The sequence below is a fragment of the Halichoerus grypus genome, chromosome 10, assembly GCF_964656455.1.
Source record: "Halichoerus grypus chromosome 10, mHalGry1.hap1.1, whole genome shotgun sequence".
Classification (NCBI taxonomy): domain Eukaryota; kingdom Metazoa; phylum Chordata; class Mammalia; order Carnivora; family Phocidae; genus Halichoerus; species Halichoerus grypus.
Window position 1 is genome coordinate 52,335,615 of NC_135721.1, and position 19,727 is coordinate 52,355,341.

Below are 19,727 nucleotides of genomic sequence, written 5' to 3' on the forward strand. Positions count from 1 at the left end.
TGGGTGTCCTGTGCATTTATTTGCTAAATGTGGCAACCTTAGTCAGCTAGTGCTCTGCAGGTTACAGGAGTGGAAAGAGCCAGAGGAAAATAAAGTAACTATCCTTCCGTTCCCACGTGGGCTATTCGGAGAATCACAAATCAAGCCTAGCAAGGTTCATTGTTGAAGAGCAGCTTGGAGATTGGAGATTGAAATCTACTTGTCCATGATACCCGCTTTGTTGAAAACAGTAACGTTACCTCACACATCATCCTCCCCATTCCCCGGAAAATCTTTCCTTTAAAAATTTTAAAGATTGGGACGCCTGGGTGGCTCGGTTGGTTAAGTGGCTGCCTTCAGCTCAGGTCATGATCCCAGGGTCCTGGGATCGCATCCCACATCGGGCTCCCTGCTCGGCCGGGAACCTGCTTCTCTCCCTCTGCCTGCCACCCCCCCCCAACTTGTGTGCACTCTCTCTCTGACAAATCTTTAAAGATTTTATTTATTTATTTGAGAGAGAGAGGCTGGGAAGAGGGGCAGAGGGAGAGGGAGAGAATCTCAAGCAAACTCCCCACTGAGCACGGAGCCCAACCTCACGACCCTGAGATCATGACCTGAGCCAAAATCAAGAGTCCAACGCTTAAGCGGCTGAGCCACCCAGGTGCCCCAAAAATCTTACCTTTAAAGGTTCTTTTTCTCATATTGACTTTGCCTGTTTTAGATTTTGTTAAATTCATAAAAGTGAAATTGGAGAGAAAAGGACATGCACATTCAGAATATATCATTCTGAGAGATACTAGCAAGTTCATCTCCAAAATGTTATACAAATTCTACTCTATCAGCTATATACAAGAGTACTGTTTCTCTACAGTTTCCAATATTCAACACTACTGCTTTTCTTAATGGATGCTGCTCTTGTTGAATTGTGTCCCCCAAGTTCATAGGTCGAAGCCTTAACCCCCAGTACCTCAGAGTGTGACCTTATTTAGAAATAGGGTCTTCAAAGAGGTAGTCAGTTGAAATGAGGTCATTAGGGCAGGCCCTAACCCAACACGATTGGCGTCCTTATAAAAAAGGCAGATTTGGACGTAGAGAGAGCCATGAACATGAGGTGAACACAGTGTGAAGATAAACACAGAGGTCAGCATGGTGCATCTTCAAGGCAAGGACCTCCAGTGATTGTCAGAGGACCACCAGCAACTAGGAGAGAGGCGTGGACAAGATCTTGTATCACAGCCCGCAGAAGGAACCTACCTTGCTAACACCTTGATCACAGACTTCTAGCTTCCACAACCATGAGACGATCAATTTCTGTTTCTCAAGCCACCCCGTTTGTGGTACTATTACAGTAGCTCCAGGAAACCAATACAGATGCTAAGTACAATAAATATGAATACATTTAAATTTATTTCTGTAATGATTGGTGAGTTTGAATATATTTGCTTATATTTCTTGACTAATTCTCTTTATTCTATCAAGAGACTTCCTTTTACCCATTGTTCATATTCTCCTAACTGATTTATTGGCACATATTATGCCATATATGTTGTGTGCAATTAATCCTTTGTTATAGACTGTCAATAGTTTTCCTGTTTGTTGCTCCTCTTTTAACATTGCAAAAATACTGTGTTTTGCTGCTCAAACTTTTTACATTTTTGTTTAGTCTTTTCCTTTGTGACTTCTTGGTTTTGTGCATCATGCTTAGAAATGGTTTCTCCATCTCAAAGTTATGAAAATGTTTTTTTCAGCAGGGGAATGTGTGGCCTAGCTTAATGAAACAGCCAAAGGAAGAAGAAGAGGTTGAGGGAATAGGGATGTTTTTTCCTGACTCCGACCATCATAAAGCAATTTCACACTGGGCCTGGAAAACGTTGAAAGCCTCACTGTATCTTATAAGTTCTTCAAAAACCTCCAATTTTGCAATTGCCTCTCAATCCGTAGTTCCCATGACCGGAGAGCTGGTTGCTTACTCCTCCCTCAATGCCCAGGGAACCGGAAGCCAACCGCAGGTTCTTCTGTGCTAATGTTCCATCACGTCTTCAGGTTGTCGTACTGGATGTTCCCATTCTCTGTCCCTATGGGACCAACCATACCCGAACAGTGCTCGGAGTATAATACCTCACCAGTGTGGAAGCTGGCCAGGGGCTCCTTGAGTCTCTCTCTCTCGGTCTCTTTGCATGGCTACCTCAGGGTAACTGGACCTCTTATGTGGTGGCAGAAGGTTTCCAGAGTACCTGTCCTAAGAGTGCTAGTGAGGCAGAAGTTGTTTTGTCTTTTATTAACTAGCCTCCAAAGACATGCAGCATCACTTTCTCCACATTCTATTTGATAGGACTGAGCCATCAAGGCCAGATGATCAATGGGATGGGAATTAGACTCATCTTCTGAAGGGACATATGTTGATGATTTTCAGGCATCTTTGAATACTCCCATCAATAACATCTAAGAAATCTAAGAAATCTCTAAGCTGATTCCCTTTCTTCTGTGCACTGTCCTTCATGGGTCCATATGCCTGCATTCCTTGCCCCACTAACCCTGAGAGAGCCAGCCTGTCCCTGCTCAATAGTAACTTCTGTTCTTCACTCTTCCACCAGAGCAGGTCAGCAGCTTGGCTCCTGAACTTGGATTTCCCTCATGGGGCTCAGACTTGAGTGCTTGATCTTCCTCCCCACAAACATGGGAAATGCATGTCAAGTTTTCCGTGGGGGCACAGTTTGAAGCAACTCTTACTTCACTTCAAGGGTAGGGTGGGCATTCTTCCCCTCCCCTTAATTCCAAAATGCAGAAACAGTCCAAATGAATTCATAGTCACAAAATCATATTTTGAATACATGTAGGCATGGAAAATATTTCCTTAATAAGAAAATTTTTTTCTTAAATTAAGTCAAATTGTGATAGGTTTTAAAAATTTGGTGAGTCAACATGGTTAAACACCATGTTTAAGCTAGAGCCATAAGCCTCTTTCAGTTCTGTTTGTTTATTAGATTTTAAATAAATTCTAATTTGGAATTCTTGCTGTTTGGACAAAGGAATAGCAGAAAAACTAAGTAACCTAACTAAAGTCAACAAATTAGTCAGTGGAAGAATTAATCATTAAGACCTAGTTACTGCAACTTCTTATGTTGGGATTCAACCTGACATGCAACCAAGATGTTTTTAGTGAACTTTTATCCTAAGACTTGCCTCAATACTTGGGGTTGTTGTTGTTGTTGTTGTTGTTTTTAATGAGCAGAAAACAAACAAAAAATTCCAGATCCTAACAGACTACCTTCTATATTTTCCAAACTTTTATGAACATTTTTGAACAAAAGCCAGATTTTAAGACTGCCAAGCAATATAGCAAGTGCAGATCTACGTAATGTGGTTGAATGCCATTGGCTCGAGGAGTTGCAAAGTGAGAAGCAAAGTGCTTTTGAAACAACCCAGGAACGCGGTGTTGAAAAGCTGCATGTAGAGTTAAGTAAAGGTTGGAGGCAGTGCGGACTCCCAGGCAAGTACAGTAACCAAGTCCCGTGATCCATCACCTTTAGGTTTGTTGTTTTTTGCCATGACAACAGCTTATCTTTGGTAGATGTTTTTGGATCCACAGCTGACACTTGAGGAGGTGGCTTTTCTTAACTGGATTGATGAATGAAGACCAAATATGAAAATGAAGCAACAGAGCAAGAGATTTCTCTATGGAGGAGATCAAGGGATTCAGTATAACTGCTCTTTTCATGATGACACAAGTGATGTCAAAAAGACACCAAGTGGAGAATACTGGTTTCTCTGAGCTCTTATATTCACAAAGAAGATGCAGTGAATCGATCACATACAGCTCATTGGAGCCCTTTAGAGCTATGACTAGTGCTATTACTAGCACAATAACTAAAATCGGTAATGGAAACATCAAACTGTTGGCCTCTAATCCTTGCACCCAGGCAAATTAGATCAACCCGAAGTCCCAGTGCCAGATTTCAGACTCTGCTAGACCCACCCTGAGTTTGCGTGGCCATCTTGTCATTCTGGACAAGAACAGTACAGGCGCTGGGACAGACCTCATCCTTGTCTTCTCCTTAGACCACCAAATGATCCCACCCTTCTCTTTGAGCTGTCTAGAACGGGGATGGCAACCCCCGGGGCCAGGCAAGTAACATCAACAGTGAGGTGGCCTGGAGACTGTGGAGGGCTTAGATTCCACCTGTTGGCAGCAACACTGGTGCAGGTCCAGACAATGGTTGCCACGTAGAGTTTGGGCCCATGTGTTCCAGATCTTCCAATTTTTAAGATGAGCTAGAAATCTGGAATTTCAAATTTTTTGAATGCTTCCATCTGATTCCAGAAAGCTTCTCCATTCTGCGAAGTACAAATAATGCATCTCCGTGAGCCAGATTTGGCCCACAACCTACCTCCTGGCCTCGAGGTTAGTTGGAACATGGGGGAGAATCACAATCCCCCTGACTGGGTCTATGATTTTTCCTACCAAGCCCAGAGCTCTAGCAATGGTGTCCAGAACTGGAACTCTTCCTCTTAAGGCTCATTCTCTCTGTTTGACTCTCAGCTGCTTCTCTTAGTTAAGAAGAATCAGGAATTGGGTTGGGAGTTTCCTTGCCCCCTCCTCCCCAGATCTGGAGAGATTACCTCTGCTCCTTGGTAATACAAAGTCAACAGCATCTTTAGAGTCCCCAGTAGGCCTGTTAAGGCCTGCCCTTGTTCCTGGCATTGTTCCTACAGCTCAACATTAGAATGGGACTTTCTCCAACAAAGAGGCATTCTATTCCAATAGTTCTCAGGCTACATCAGAATCATCCGAGGAATAATTTTTTAAAAAGTGTGTGGTCTTACCCAGGAGAATCAGATTTAGTCAAAGGGGTATGATGTTGGGGAGCAGTTCTCAAATGTTTTGTCCTCAAGACCCCTTTTGCATCCTTAAAAATTACTAAAGATCCCAAAGAACTTTATGTGGGTTATATCTATTTATATTTACTATATTTACTACTTACAGTTATTATATTTTTAACTGAAAATATTTAAATATATATTTACTAATCCATTTTAAAATTAATAAACTCATTGCACGTTAATATAAACTAACATATTTTGTGAATAATAAATATATTTTCCAAAACAAAAGTGATGAGAAGATTGGCATTGCTTTACAATTTTACAAATCTTTTCAATGTCTGGCTTAATAAAAGACAACTGGATTGTCCTCTCTGCTTCTTCATTCAATCCATTGCAATATGTTGTCTTGGTTGAAGAGATGAAGAAAATTTGACCCCCTACAAATTTGCAGTTAAAAAAGGGAGACATATTTTAATAGCTCGTTCAGATAATTGTGGATATTCTTTGATACTATAGTAAAACTCAGTGAGTGATACTTTCTTAAATGTTAGTGGCAAAGTGAAATCTTAAATCGTATTAATGAACTCTGTACTTAGTACGTTAAAATCCGTTGGCCTTTTTGCACTTTTTTTTTGGTCTCACCATTCTGGATGCCAGAAGTCCAGAATCAAGGTGTTGGCAGGGTTGGTTTCTTCTACTTTTAAATACATTTTTTGAGTATAATTGATACACAATGTTACATCAGTTTCAGGTGTACAACATAGTGATTCAACATCTCTCTCTGTTATGCTGTGCTCACCACAGTGTAGCTCCCATCAGTCACCACACAACGCTATTACAATATCATTGACCATATTCCCTATGCTGTACGTTTTATTTCTGTGACTTACTCATTCCACGACTAGAGGTCTTCTTGCACTTTTAATGGATATTTTACCTAAGAATGATTCTATAATATCATGCTTTTGTCATTTGGAAAATATTTGTTCACACATCTTCTAAACGTTGACACACTTCATTATACATATACATCATCACACATCATGTAGCTCCCGGAAAACTGCATTGTATAGTCCTCATTCTCCCTGAGGGAATGAAAACGATAAAAGCAAGTATCTTGGATTGTTGTGAAAATGGTTGTGACCTCTATGGACCCTCTGGTGTATCAGAAAGAGCCCTTTTCTAGAACTATGTAGATCTACTATGTATAGTGTTACAGGCTAGCTAAGTGACCTTAAGAAAGTTTCCTCACCTTTCTATGGCAGTTTCTCAGTTTTAAAATGGAAGTTCGGGGGACGCCTGGGTGGCTCAGTCGGTTAAGCGACTGCCTTCGGCTCAGGTCATGATCCTGGAGTCCCGGGATCGAGTCCCGCATCGGGCTCCCTGCTCGGTGGGGAATCTGCTTCTCCCTCTAAGCCTCCCCCCTCTCATGCTCTCTCTCTCTCTCTCTCTGTCTCCCTCCGTCTCTCTCTCAAATAAATAAATAAAATCTTAAAAAAAAAATGGAAGTTCGGAACTCAAATCGGTGTTTATTAGTGAGGCACCATTGGCATTCAAAGGCAGAAGAACGTGTTGTTGTGAGGGACTGTCCCTCGTGTTATGGGATAGTTAACATCTCTATCTCCCTCACTAAACACAGGTTGTAGCCCATCTTCAATCCTTCAACACACCCAGAACCCTGGAGTAAACCCTCTAGGGGGCGATATTGCCTCCACTTGAGATCTATTGGACTAAATGAACTTTAAGTTTCCTTTTAATTCTGACGCCAACTCTATTAAAAAGTGAGAAAATGACCTAAAATAAGTGAACATATTTTGAATTTCTCCTTTGCTTTGTGTGTATATGTGTGCATGAGTGGGTGCATGTGTGTGTGTGCACACATCTATTTTAAATATATCTGACTTGAACAAATGTTTATGACAATTTTGGTCTAATGACAGAGAAGGTAGCACGATTAGAAGAGCGAGAGTGGAGGCAGGAAGGGGAAATAAGTGTAGGGAAAAAAATCCACATTCTCCTGCCACATTTTTACGAACGAAGAATTCGTAAAATCTTTAACAGTGGTTAGTGCTCTGTATATCCACTTGAGCAGCTGACCTGAGGTGTGGGAAGAGAGAGCCAAGGGAAGAGTTCCCTAGACTACCAAACTCTGGAGAACATATAGACGGCCATGAAAACGTCCCTCAGCCAGCTCTACCTCCTTTCTGCTCCTGAAGGGGCAGGTGTGTCCTAGAGGCTAAAAGCCTGAGTGCTAGAGCCAGCCTGCCTGCTTCTCACTTAACCCCTCTATGCCTCTGTTCCCTCATCTGCCAAGCGCGAAAAATAAAAGCACCTACCTGATAGACTTACTGTGAGAAGGAACTGTGTGAACGCATACGAAGTACTTGGAACAGTGTGTGCCAGTGGGTAAAGAAGCAATAAATGTCAGCTAATGGTGTTACTAAGTGAAGGCAGGAAGCCCAGCTCCCTACTGCTGAAAAGTTCGGGCCACCTTTGATGTTTTGTTCACCTTTCTCTGTTACATTTTTCCATTCTCCTCCCATAAGGCTGAATATAAAACTGATTTATCGTACTTTTTTTTTTTTTTTAAAGATTTTTTTTTTTTTTTTTTTTATTTGAGACAGAGAGAATGAGAGAGAGAGAGAGAGCACATGAGAGGGGGGAGGGTCAGAGGGAGAAGCAGGCTCCCTGCCGAGCAGGGAGCCCGATGCGGGACTCGATCCAGGGACTCCAGGATCATGACCTGAGCCGAAGGCAGTCACTTAACCAACTGAGCCACCCAGGCGCCCTGATTTATCGTACTTTTATGTGAGCACATGTGCAGTTGGTTTTCAGAGGGGGAAACACCATGTTTATAAACCTGGATGGTTTCAGTGAAGAGCTCCCAGACTGCTTTCCTGATGTTCATTCTAAGTAAAGGCAAAGAAATTTCCCAAAGCCCCATAAAGCGGGCACACCAGAATTTGGGGGGATTGGAACACACACTTTTAAATGGGGCTGATCTGAAATTATCTCTGTTGGCAACAAAAATCCCACAGGAACAGGCCAAAATGGAACTCCTGAGATTTCTAGCTTTGCGAATGGCCAGTGAGAAGAAAATTCTAGATTTAAAAGGGAGACCACCTTGCCAGGACTTTTCCACAGAAAGCATTTGGAAAAGATTGGAAGGGAATCCTGGAGGTCTTCCTGGATAGTCTTCCTCTTCCTCCTCCAGAAAGACAGAGATTGATTTACTTTTGGCATTCCGCTCTTTGCAGAACCTCTCCGTGGGCTCCAAAGAATTTATACTTTCCCATCACCAGAGAAATGATGGTGGTGGGGGGAGGATAAGCAGGCGAAGGCACCTACCTGTTGGGGTAACTGCGCCCTATTTGTGACCTGACTTCCGGCTGACTCACGGAGTTCTGAGAGAAGAGTTCTGACAGATGTGTATACTCCATCAGCATTGCAGAGATAAGGGTAGGTGATCTCACAGCAAAGCTTCTGTATGTTTGTGTATGTTTGTCTCTGAATAAATACTCTCTAGTAGAGCTTCTTGGTCTGTGTTTCTCGTATCTGTTCCTAAGTGGCCCAGACACTTAGCTACTCTTTCCTCAAGATTCTACTAATGACCAATTTAAGAACCACCCTTACCGTACCCACCATAAGACTACCACTCAAGTGTCATCTTCCCCAAGAGGCTCCCCCACATTTGGTGTTGGGTTCTTCTTTTTTATGTGTCCTATCAGCACCCAGTACACACGACCATTACAACACTTGTCCTGTCAATCTGGAAAAGTCTACTCACAAGGACTGTATTTTTAATAATTTCATCCCATACCTACCAGGAATATTGTCTCTGCTGTTTCCTTTGCCAGAATGCCCTTCTTAGGGCTCACTCTGAAAACCCATCTATGCTCTTACTGAGGACTCTATTTACTTCTTATATAGCATTAATCATCATCTGCAGCTTTTTCATTTGTTAGTTTTCTAGTATCTGTCTCTCTCTCCCTCTAGAAGGACCCTGTGTGAAGGCAAGGACCTTGCTTTCTTGTCTCCATCACAGAGCTTGGCTTTCACTAGGTGCTCCAAAAATATTACCTAGAATAAATAATAACATGCCTGGCACATACATGATAGCCAAAAAATACCTAAAATTCAATCCAGAGCTGCATTACTGCATATCTTTCCAAAAACTAATTCTCTGTATTTCTTTGTTGTTGTAGAAAACTCTTATTTCATGCTGACCAGTATCATTAATATCACACACACACACACACACACACACACACACACGTATTATGTGGAAATGATGCAAAAGTCTTTTTCGATGGGATGGTGTCTGCTGGTGACAAGGACTGCGTACTTCTTGGAGACTACTGGTTCTTCAGGGCTTTGAGACAAAGCACATTTTCTTTAAAAACCCTTCCTTTGGTGGGCACCTGGGTGGCTCCGTCAGTTAAGTGTCTGCCTTCGGCTCGGGTCATGATCTCAGGGTCCTGGGATCGAGCCCCGCATCGGGCTCCCTGCTCCACAGGAAGCCTGCTTCTCCCTCTCCCTCTGTCTCTTCCCACTGCTTGTGCCCACTCGCACTCTCTCTCTCTCTCTCAAATAAATAAGTAAATAATCTTGAAAAAAAGAAAGAAAGAAAAAAAAAACCCTTCTTTTTGAAACTATTGGAAGCACCCTTGGGCATTCCTTTCTTGGTTTTAGAGCAGGGGCAGACCCAAGGGACCTGCCCTGTAGCCCATGTTGGGATGTATGTGAGGCTCGCTCCAGCCCAGTGCTCTGGACCCATCGATTAACGTTCCCACCTCCACTTACCTACCCAGGCGGGGATGAAGACCTCGAAAAATATTGTTTCCTCAATATTCCCTCCAGCAAAGAGAAATACTGTTTGTCACCATGGAGTAGACAAGACAGGATCTTTTCTTTTTCTACGCATTTTTTTTCCTTGGCATATCTGTCATTCAGGTCCTGCAGAGGTGGTTGTAGAAGGCAGGATGAGGAGGGGCCCCGAGGATGCCCAGGCCATGGCTCTCACTGGGTCACTTCCATACAGGTCCCCCTACAATGAATTCAAGCAATTAAGTCTCTCCGTAGGGGAAGTACCCCGGCGCTGAGAGGCCCATGTGCTCCCAGATGGCTTTACAGCTCCTCTCCAAAAGAGCCACTGACTCTTTTTTTTTTTTTTAAGATTTTATTTATTTATCTGACAGAGAGACACAGTGAGAGAGGGAACACAAGCAGGGGAAGTGGGAGAGGGAGAAGCAGACTTCCCACAGAGCAGGGAGCCCGATGCGGGGCTCGATCCCAGGACCCTGGGATCATGACCTGAGCCGAAGGCAGACGCTTAACGACTGAGCCACCCAGGCGCCCCAAGAGCCACTAACTCTTAAAAAGAGAACTTTGGCTTCCTTGGCCTTCACGTTTCTTGAAACTTCCAGCTCATTTGGGACTGCCACATGGAGAACAACATCAAAATGCTGGGATTTAGTGACTCTTACTTGCCGGCCTCCTGCTTTCGGCATCAGTAGCTATTACTTGCCTCTAAGTAATTTCCCCGTCTAGTAACCAAGTTTTCTCCAGAAGCTCCCCTATTTGGCCAGCAGTGTTAGTACAGAGCACACTCAGCCTGAATTCAAAACTTGGTTGCACCTGCAATAGCAGCGAGACGCTGGGCTGGGCATGTGGCCTCGCCCAACCTCCTTCACTGATTGCTTGCTTATGTGTTATTATTTAGCGAAATAAGAGTCATTAATAATGCCTCCTTCTTAAGATTTTCTTACTAAGTGGAATAATCCATGTAAATTGTTCATACAACGTCTAAAGTACTGTTAAAGCTTACATTTTAGCAATAGTAATAAAAATACAATGAGTTTAAATGATAGCTAATCCTGATAAATTATCAACATTTATCAGCATCATTATTGTTACAATGATGATTAAGAGAATGGGTGTTAATATAAAGCACACCACCTTTTTTTTTTTTAAGATTTTATTTATTTATTTGAGAGAGAGAGAGAGAGAATGAGCACGGGGCGGGGCGGGGGGGGGGAGTGGAGGGTTGGTCAGAGGGAGAAGCAGACGGAGTTCGAGGCAGGACTCCATCCAGGGACTCCAGGATCATGACCTGAGCCGAAGGCAGTCACTTAACCAACTGAGCCACCCAGGCGCCCAAAGCACACCAGCTTTTGAGCCTTGTGTCTACCACTTGCCATCTTTGTGCTCCTTTCCTCCTGCATATCTCCTGTGCAAATATGAGCAACAATAGCCCTCAAAAGACTACCGAGGGGATTCGGGGAGGTCAAGTTAAAAAATAAAGAAATGAAAGCTTAGGGCCTGGCTAATAGGTAAGTGTTCAATAAACCTGAGCTGCTCAAGAAGAGAGCTCAGTAGCAGAACTCTCTTCTCCTCTGTGAGGACAAAATTCGGTGACTCTTTTGCTCCCACAGTGCCTTTTTGTCCATCTTGAATTATTTTGTAGGTAGAGCGACCAGGTACAGAACTTCGATCCTGAGGCCATCAGTCAGTCAACCAATGCTGACGAAGCCAGAGGCTCCCCGACCTCAGTTCGCAGTGCTCTTGCTTTCTCAGTAAGTGGTTCTCTGGTCCCTGGGCCAAAAGAACTATCTAACGGCACCATTTATTGAGTAGTTAAGTCCAAACAATCTAGGAAGCATTCATTTATTTATCTATTTATTTATTTAATAATTTAGTCGCTGTTCAGAAAAAACACGCACATACATTGAAACAAAAACAATACTGCTTTTCATTTTACTTTGAAATCCCCACAGTTACTAGCAGGCTGTGCTGTTGTTGGGCAGGGCAAGCTTTCCCAGACCAGCCACCCTTGTTTCCTGTCCCACACTGGTTTTCTGCAACTCGTGCATTTTGTCACAGCAACAACCCAAAGCCAAACTTCAAAAGATCTGATGTCATTGAAAGGAATGCAGATGATCTAATGTTGAAGCTGTGCACTATCTGTCTCCAGCTGGTCATCTGCTCTGGGCCTCATGGATGTCGAGGATCGCTGTTTCCCTCAGAAAGGTAAAAGACTGTGGTGCCCTGTGGGTTTGCTACGGCGCCTGTGGCAGGGTGCCTCGGCACACGGTTTGGGAACGGCCGGTTAGATCGCTCCGTTGCTGTGTGCCAAGAGGTCGGCCAATCACCGGATCTGATGCATGAATCGGAGGGACACAGTGTGGGCCCCACAATTCTTAGAGGTTAGTGGACGAGACCAACATTAATCAAAGAATCTTACCAAAAAATGCATTATTACAAACTAAGTGCAGTGAAGTGAAAGCAGCCTGTTCTTGGCTGGGTCTTGTTCTCAGGCCTGAGAGAAGAATCTGTCCTCATTTGGTTCTCAGCAGGTGTTTCCTTTGGCAGCTGCAAACCTATAGTTGTACTCAGCACTGTCCTTCCTAAACAATGACTTAGACAGGGAAGAAAATTGATATGACTAGAACTGGGGAATTAAAAATAACAATGTCAGTCTTAATAAGATGTATCTTGTGGGGTCAAGGATGCCCATACGTACCTCAGCATCATCTCCTTACCTCTGGTTCTCAGGAAGGATATTCAGAGGGGGCTCTCCAAGAAAAATCACTTTATTTCAACAAGGCTTTTGCTATAAATCCTACAGGTCGGGCCAGGGTGCATGTCTGGGCCTCTTAGGATGGATGCCTTTTGTCCTGGTCCTGCACAGGCTAAAGCCTACAACCTGGAAGCAGGCTATCTGGCATCTTGGGTCTCTGTACATGGGACCCTGGCCTTCATCTCTAGAACTGTAGTTTTTATTTTATTTTTATTTTTTAAAGAATTTATTTATTTATTTGACTAAGAGAACACAAAAGGGGGGACAACAGAGGGAGAGGGAAGCAGGCTCCCTGCTCCCTGCAATGTCGGGCTTAAACCCAGGACCCTGGGATCATGACCTGAGCCGAAGGCAGACGCTTAACTGACTGAGCCACCCGGGTGCCCCTGAACTATAGTTTTTAAGCTCACGATGTGTAAGTGGGGGAAGGCCCCCGGTCTGCTTACCAAACTAGTCGAGTGAAGTAATGACTCCCAGAAGATAACACTGCAGGGGCTAGTTTTCACCTCAGCCTCTCAGCCTCTGGTGCCAGGCCCACCAAAATATCCTCACCCCGGGTTCTAGCCCATCCTTGGGTTGATGGAGAGGCACGAATCTAGAGCTCCCACTAGCGGCGGGAGAGAGGCACCAACATTGTTCCACTTGCCCTTTGTTTCTTCCCTTGTTCACACTGAGTTTAACAGCTAGGCTGGTGGTCTACGAGAAACATTGAAAAATGCCCTCTTCACTTTTGTGGGGACATTTTCCCAACCATTGGCAGTTTTCTATGGACCTTCAGAAAACAATGGATGCCTCCAGGCTTTTATAAATGCTTCTTCATTATTGACCCCCAAAGCTTCAGCTACTAGGAGGGAAGTGTAATAAATCACTTCATCCTTAACACCACCTCCCCACCTCCCCTTTTCCCTTCTTTTTCTGAGGACTGTTCAGAATCAAGATGTGAAGTTTACACACGCGCGCGTGCGCGCACACACACACACGCACACACGTGCAGTTAGACTAGCCCTGCCTTCCACCTGCAGGGAGATAGATAGGGCTGCTGGGGAGTCTGCAGTGAGGGGCTTGGAAAAGCTCCACTCAGGGATTAAGAAAAGTGCTTCCCTCCCCTCCTTGCCTTGTTGATGCTTCTTCCTAGATCTGCTTTTTCTCAGTGTCAGAGTGGTGAGATTGGCAGGGGTAAAGAGCAGGCAGCAGGCAGGGGCCCGGGAGGCTGCTCAGCCCTCCCGGAGTACAGGCTGCAAATCCACCTCTAGCCCAGGTGCAAAGGGCCTCCTGGTGCTGCCATGAGGTCCAGCCCAGGTCACTGGGGGATTAAACTGTAGTTTGGACTAAAACCTTTATAACAATAAAGAATGTGCTACTGTCTGGCATATCCCCACAAACCCACCACAGTAAAAACTGGGTGAGAATAGGTTCAGCATTCAGGGTTCCTGGGTCAAGTGAGATCCTGCCTCATTACAGCTAACGAATAAAATATGTTAATAATAAAAATGTTAATAATAATTATAATTTGATAAATAATCTAATAAAAATGCTATTTCTCATCATTTAAAGCCAGGCTTCCTGACCCCCATCCAGTGTCCTTCTCACAGTACCTACGGGTCAGCAAGATTTTAAAGTTCTGATCCTATTGACCTTCTGTGACAGAAAATTTAAAACAAAATGCAGCAACAACCCACGGTTTCCAGTTGTGACGATATTAAAATTTGTACTAATTTGCCGAAGAGATTCTGAAAGATAAGGATCCCTCTTCATTAGAGGTCTAAGTGATGATACTTTTAAAATGTTACCAAGTATTATGAGCTGAATTGTGCCTTCTTCTGGAGTCCCAACCCCCAGTATCTCAAAACATAGCTGTATTTGGAGATAGGGCCTTTAAGAGGTGATCAAGGGTAAAATGAGGTCATACGGGTCATTGGACATAATCCAATATGACTGGTGTCCGTAGAAGTGGAGGAGATTAGAACACAGCCACAGAGGGAAGACCTTGTGAAGACCCAGGGAGAAGACAGCCATCTGCAAGCCAAGGAGAGAGACCTCAGAAGAAACCGTCTCTGCTGACACCTTGGTCTCAGACTTCTAGCCTCCAGAACTGTGAGGAAATAAATTTCTATAGCTTAAGCCATCAGTCTAGGGTCCTTTGTTATGGCAGCCCTAGAAAACTAATACATCAAGGTTGGGAGTTTTTCATCACCAATGGTGAGGCCAAAGTCAAAACATCACCATTGGATAGAGTAGAACTGGGCTTCAGATTCAGGTAATTCCCTCTCTGGAGACTTTACATATATGGCAAATGTTAGTAATTACTCACCACGTTAGTAATTACTCACTCACCAAATGTTAGTAATTACACCACCACGTAGGCCTGCTTTGAAGCAATGACTTTCAAAATCATGGCTTTTAAAAGGCTATTAAAAAACATTTGGGGGGAATGGTTTTTTGGAAAGACTGCTCTCTAGGTGGTGTGGAGGAGGGAGCAGGAAGCTTCAGTGTGCATGATGGGCCCTTCATCTGTCTGTCCTAGCACACGAGGCTTCTGGTTGAAGACATCAGTCTGGCTTCCGCATCTCCTCCAGATGTTTGCTCCAAGCCAAGTGCTCTGGTGTGAACATGGTTCCTGGAAAGCAAAAAGCGCTATCCCTGGGCTATGTGAGTACGTGCCTGAAGCAGAAGATCCTCGCGTGCACACTGGGTCAAGGACTTGAAACTTCTTCTAGTGATTTTATGTGCGGACAACAGCCTGTTTTCTCAGGCTGCGTCAGGAGGCCCAGATGCCCTCACTGTGGGCCTGGACCCTCATCCTCGAGCCCCAGGCACTCAGAGGAGCTGGGGAGAATCTCTGCCTTGCTGGGAGAGCATGGCCTGGTGGCAAGTCTTACTGTGACAGCCGGCATGTCAACAGGCACATGGGGCACAGAGTCGGCTTTAAGGAGAATTCCTTGTCCTGGGGGTCACGAAGTGCAGTACACCCTAACACTCAGGCTACTAGCTCACATGTGTACACATACATCACCCCACTCAGTCCTCATGGTCATCTGGTGTGGTGGGTAGCACGGGTCTCTCACCATTATCCCAGGTCACAGGTGACCATGAAGGAACACAAGGACCAAGGGGGTATGCATGCATCGGGGTTGCATGCGTGCAGGTCCCACATTCTCTAAGTGCCCCCCACACCGAGTGAAGGTATTTGAGCTTGTGCTGTTGGCAGTCAAAGGTTTATAAGGCAGAATGGTGCGGCAGCGCTGTAAGATGTTTAGTACTCCTTGAGGTAAATAATTACAACCTTGAAACAATTCCCCTGAGATAATACTCCTATTTAAATTTGACCAGTACCATCCACTGCCTTAGACTAGTGAAAGGAAATCATTTTAGGATGGGAAGTTTCAGCCTACTTGTTGTCTCCATTACTAGATCTTTTTTATATTAACTCTTTTTTTTTTAGATTTTATTTATTTATTCGAGAGAGAGCGAGACACAGAGCACGAGGGGAGGGGGAGGGGCAGAGGGAGAGGAAGAAGCAGGCTTCCCGCCAAGCAGGGAGCCCAACGTGGGGCTCGATCCCAGAACCCCGGGATCATGACCTGAGCCGAAGGCAGACGCTTAACCGACTGGAGCCACCCAGGCACCCTGATATTAACTCTTTGATCTATAAAAAGAGCTTCTCATCTGCCATAAGTAATAATAATCATAATAATAATAGCTTCATCTACACATAAAGAGCTATCTTAAGAAGGACTTCTTGGGAAATCTCTTGAGGTCTGAGAATGCTCTTAGCCCCTCTGTCTCTGAGTCTTTACCTGGTTACTTGTAACCAGGGTGGCCTGCCTGACCTTCCTTGTTCTCACTGTGCTCCGCGGCCTTTTCTGCTCCACTGAGGCCCTCCGTTGGAGAGTGCCCCGGCCGGCTGTGCCTCTGGGTGGAGGGAGGGTCCCCCTTCCCCTGGGGGGGCAGTCAGGGCCCGGGGCGCCGAGGGCAGAGTGTGGGGGCTGTGCTCAGCCCCGTGGCTGAACAGCTGCACAGGGCAGCAGAGGCAGGAGGCGCTCACCCCCAGTTCCAAAAGTCAAGCTCCCTCTCCCTTCCGAGCCTGTCTTTGGGGTCTCTAACCATTGCCCCCTCCAACCCCCCTGGCCGGACCTTCAGTTCGGCGGTCCAGGACGAGGCCTCGGCCTTGCCTTGTACGCTCTGTCCAACTCTCCCCGTCAGGTGTGAACTCACTTACGGCGCTGCCCCCCTCCTCCCTCCACTCTGGTTTCTAGTAAATCTGTTTCCAGCTGGCCGGCTTGGCGATTAATATGCGAAAGCAGACTAATTTGTCAAAAGCCAATTTGTCACATGAGCATTTCACCCAATTACTGGAGATTTTCTGAAGTGTTAGCATTGCCCTCAACCTGCCCCAGCTCCATCTCTAACCCTAGAAACTGTCAGAAAAATGTGTTCCTCTAAGCAGGAGACAATTAGCAGAGCCACAGTCAAAGGCAGGAGCAAAAGCAGAAGCAAATTACTTTGCTGTGAAAAGGGGATACGGCTGTCTAGCTGTGGGAGATTTGTTAGGATGAACTCAGTTAATACAAATAAAGCACTTAGAACAGTCTGGCAGGCAATATTCAGTGCCCAGGAAATGTTAGCAATTATTGCTATTATGATAATTATTACTTTTAATTTTACACATGCATTTAAATTCTAGGAATTAAACTAGATGAAAAATAAAAATAACGATTTAAATGGGAATGCTGGGAAAGAAGATGGATAGCAATCACTAGGGCTGACTCAGTGGTCCCTATCTTTGGTCTCATCATTTACCTGGGGAGGGGAGAAGGGCTGGAGAGTGAGTTTAGTCACCAATGGCCGATGATTTAATCAACAGCGTCTATGTAATAAAGCCTCCATAAAAACACAAAGGAACAGGGTTTGAAAAGCTTCCAGGTTGGTGAACACGTGACCATGTGGCCCATGGAAGCTCGGAGCCCCTCTCCCCATATTTTGCTCTACGCAACTTTCCATCTGGCTGTTTCTGAGCTATATCATTTTATAATAAACCCAGGAATCTAATAAGTAAAATGTGTCCTGAATTCTGTGAACCACTCTAGCAAATTAATCAAACCCGAGGAGGGGTGGAGGGAGCTTCTGATCTATAGCCAGTTGGTCAAAAGCACAGATCCCGATTGGCATCTGAAATGTTTGGGGCAGGGGTCTTTGTTGTAGGACTGAGCCCTTAACCTGTGGCGTCCGATGCTCTCTCCAGGTCGATAGCGCCAGAACTGAGTTAATTGCTCGGTTGTATTGGGAAAAACACACGTTGGACACACTAATTTCAAAAGTGCTCAAATGAAAAAAAATTATCTCTCAGAAATAAGATATTAACTATGAGTTTGATTAAATTACTTAACCTCTCAAAGCCTCCGTCCCTTCATCTGTAAAACAGAGATTGTAATGCTAGCTGTTTGCTGTAAGAATTAATTAAGATATTGCAGGTAAAGCAGAGTATATCTTGCTTAGGGAATAGAAAGCACTCAGCAAGTGTATTTTTTTTTTTTTTAATGTCCCCAGTCAAATGTAGTTCTTCTAAAACACTCAAGGGCAGGAGGAAGACTCAGTGTTGCAACATTTTGCTCTATCTTGGGGGCAGTTTACTCGTGCTAAAGATAATCACTGACAACACAACTTTCCGGATTATCGCTGCATAGAGATCAGCTTTCTCTTTTAATTTCCCAAAGTGGCCTGGCCACTGCCAAATGCTGTGTGATTTTCAAGTATTTTATTTCTCCAGTCTTTGGGAGATAGATTCCAATACTCTCAGAAGAGCAAGAAAGACATACAAGAGTGACAGTCAGTGACTACGTAAGTAGCATAAATAGCAAGCCAAGCAATTGATGTGCACCTACTTCACTTCAACGGAGTCTATGAAATCCAACATAAGAAAATCTCAATGAAGATTATGGCTGGAATTCTGAGGGTATGAGTTTTGTATTAATAAATAACCAGCATTTCAATAGGTAAGTAAACTCAGTGTGACAGCATGGTGTTGGCTTTTTCTGATTGGGGTTGGTTTTCCATTGAAGGTCATAGCCAGCCCGAAAATAGACACAATACCTAATCCAGACCACCTGCTTCCTGGTGATCAAGTGCAAGTTCCCACAGAATGTGTCTGATGTTTACCCAGCCAGCTGAGCTGGACTGCGTGCTCCCCCAGCTCTTTCCCTAAAAGGACACTGACAGGCAAACCACTGCCCTCTCTCACAGCCAGGAAGGAGTGACTTCGAAGGGAAATAAGGGCTTCGTATCTTAGCTGAAAATCAGTAATGATAAAATGCAAGAGGTGGAGGGCAAGTCCGAGTAAATGCATCATTAGATGGGCCCTGTTTCCCAAGGAGTCACACATTGACCCCTTGCTCTGCTCGCTGATCCACTGGGAGTGCTTTGGAAGCAATCACACCATGTGAAGTAAGCTGAAGACATCCCAGTGCCTTACACTCAGAAGCTGCAAGCCTCCGGCCAGAATGGGCTCTTTTAGCCTGTAAATATCCACAGGGCAGAGCCTATATTTAACTTATAACACATCTTAAGTTGAGGAAAGGATGGGGAACTGTGTCCTTATTTCCTCCCACCAACACTACCCCGTTCATGTAGAATCCCTAAGGTTCCTACATGGAATGGGAAGATGGTGTTTTCCCTCTCTTATAGGACTTATTGGCAGCACATCCTTCAAAGTTATCCAATAAGCCCACTTGAGGGCCCTTCTAGGCTCGTGGAAAGAGAAAAGTTGTCTCTACATGGAAAAGAGAGTGAAGAATATGTGAAGAAGGCCAGCAAAGAGGTCTTAGACACTCACTCCTCAGCACCGTGGAGCCAGAGACTCTTGGGAGACCCTGATCCTGGAGATACTCCCACGAGACCTTTCCAGTGTGGAGCTCATGACATGGGACCATGAATGTACTCTGGGTGAGGGCTGGGTGTGGTATGTGGCCTCCAGCCACCCTCAGGACAAGCAGGCAGGCTGTGACCCGGGGACCTGCCTGCTGATATTTCTCCACTTTGATGCTGAATCAGAGCAAAATTAGTGGTTCTTTCCTGGACCTGCACCAGTATTCTTTATATAAAAAAAGAAGTCCTTGGAAATTTTATTTTAATTCATCACCACTTAGAGATAGCTTTCTATCCTACACTCCTTCCCCACATGAGGGCAAGGCCGATATAGCATCGAACAAATTGGACAGACTCAGCTCCTAGCTCTGCTGCGCTGAATCCTCAATTTCCGCATCTGTGAAATAGGTAGAGTAGACTTAATCCAATAGTCTATTTAAGATTTAAAGGAGATGTCATGTACAGAATGCTTGGCACAGTGACT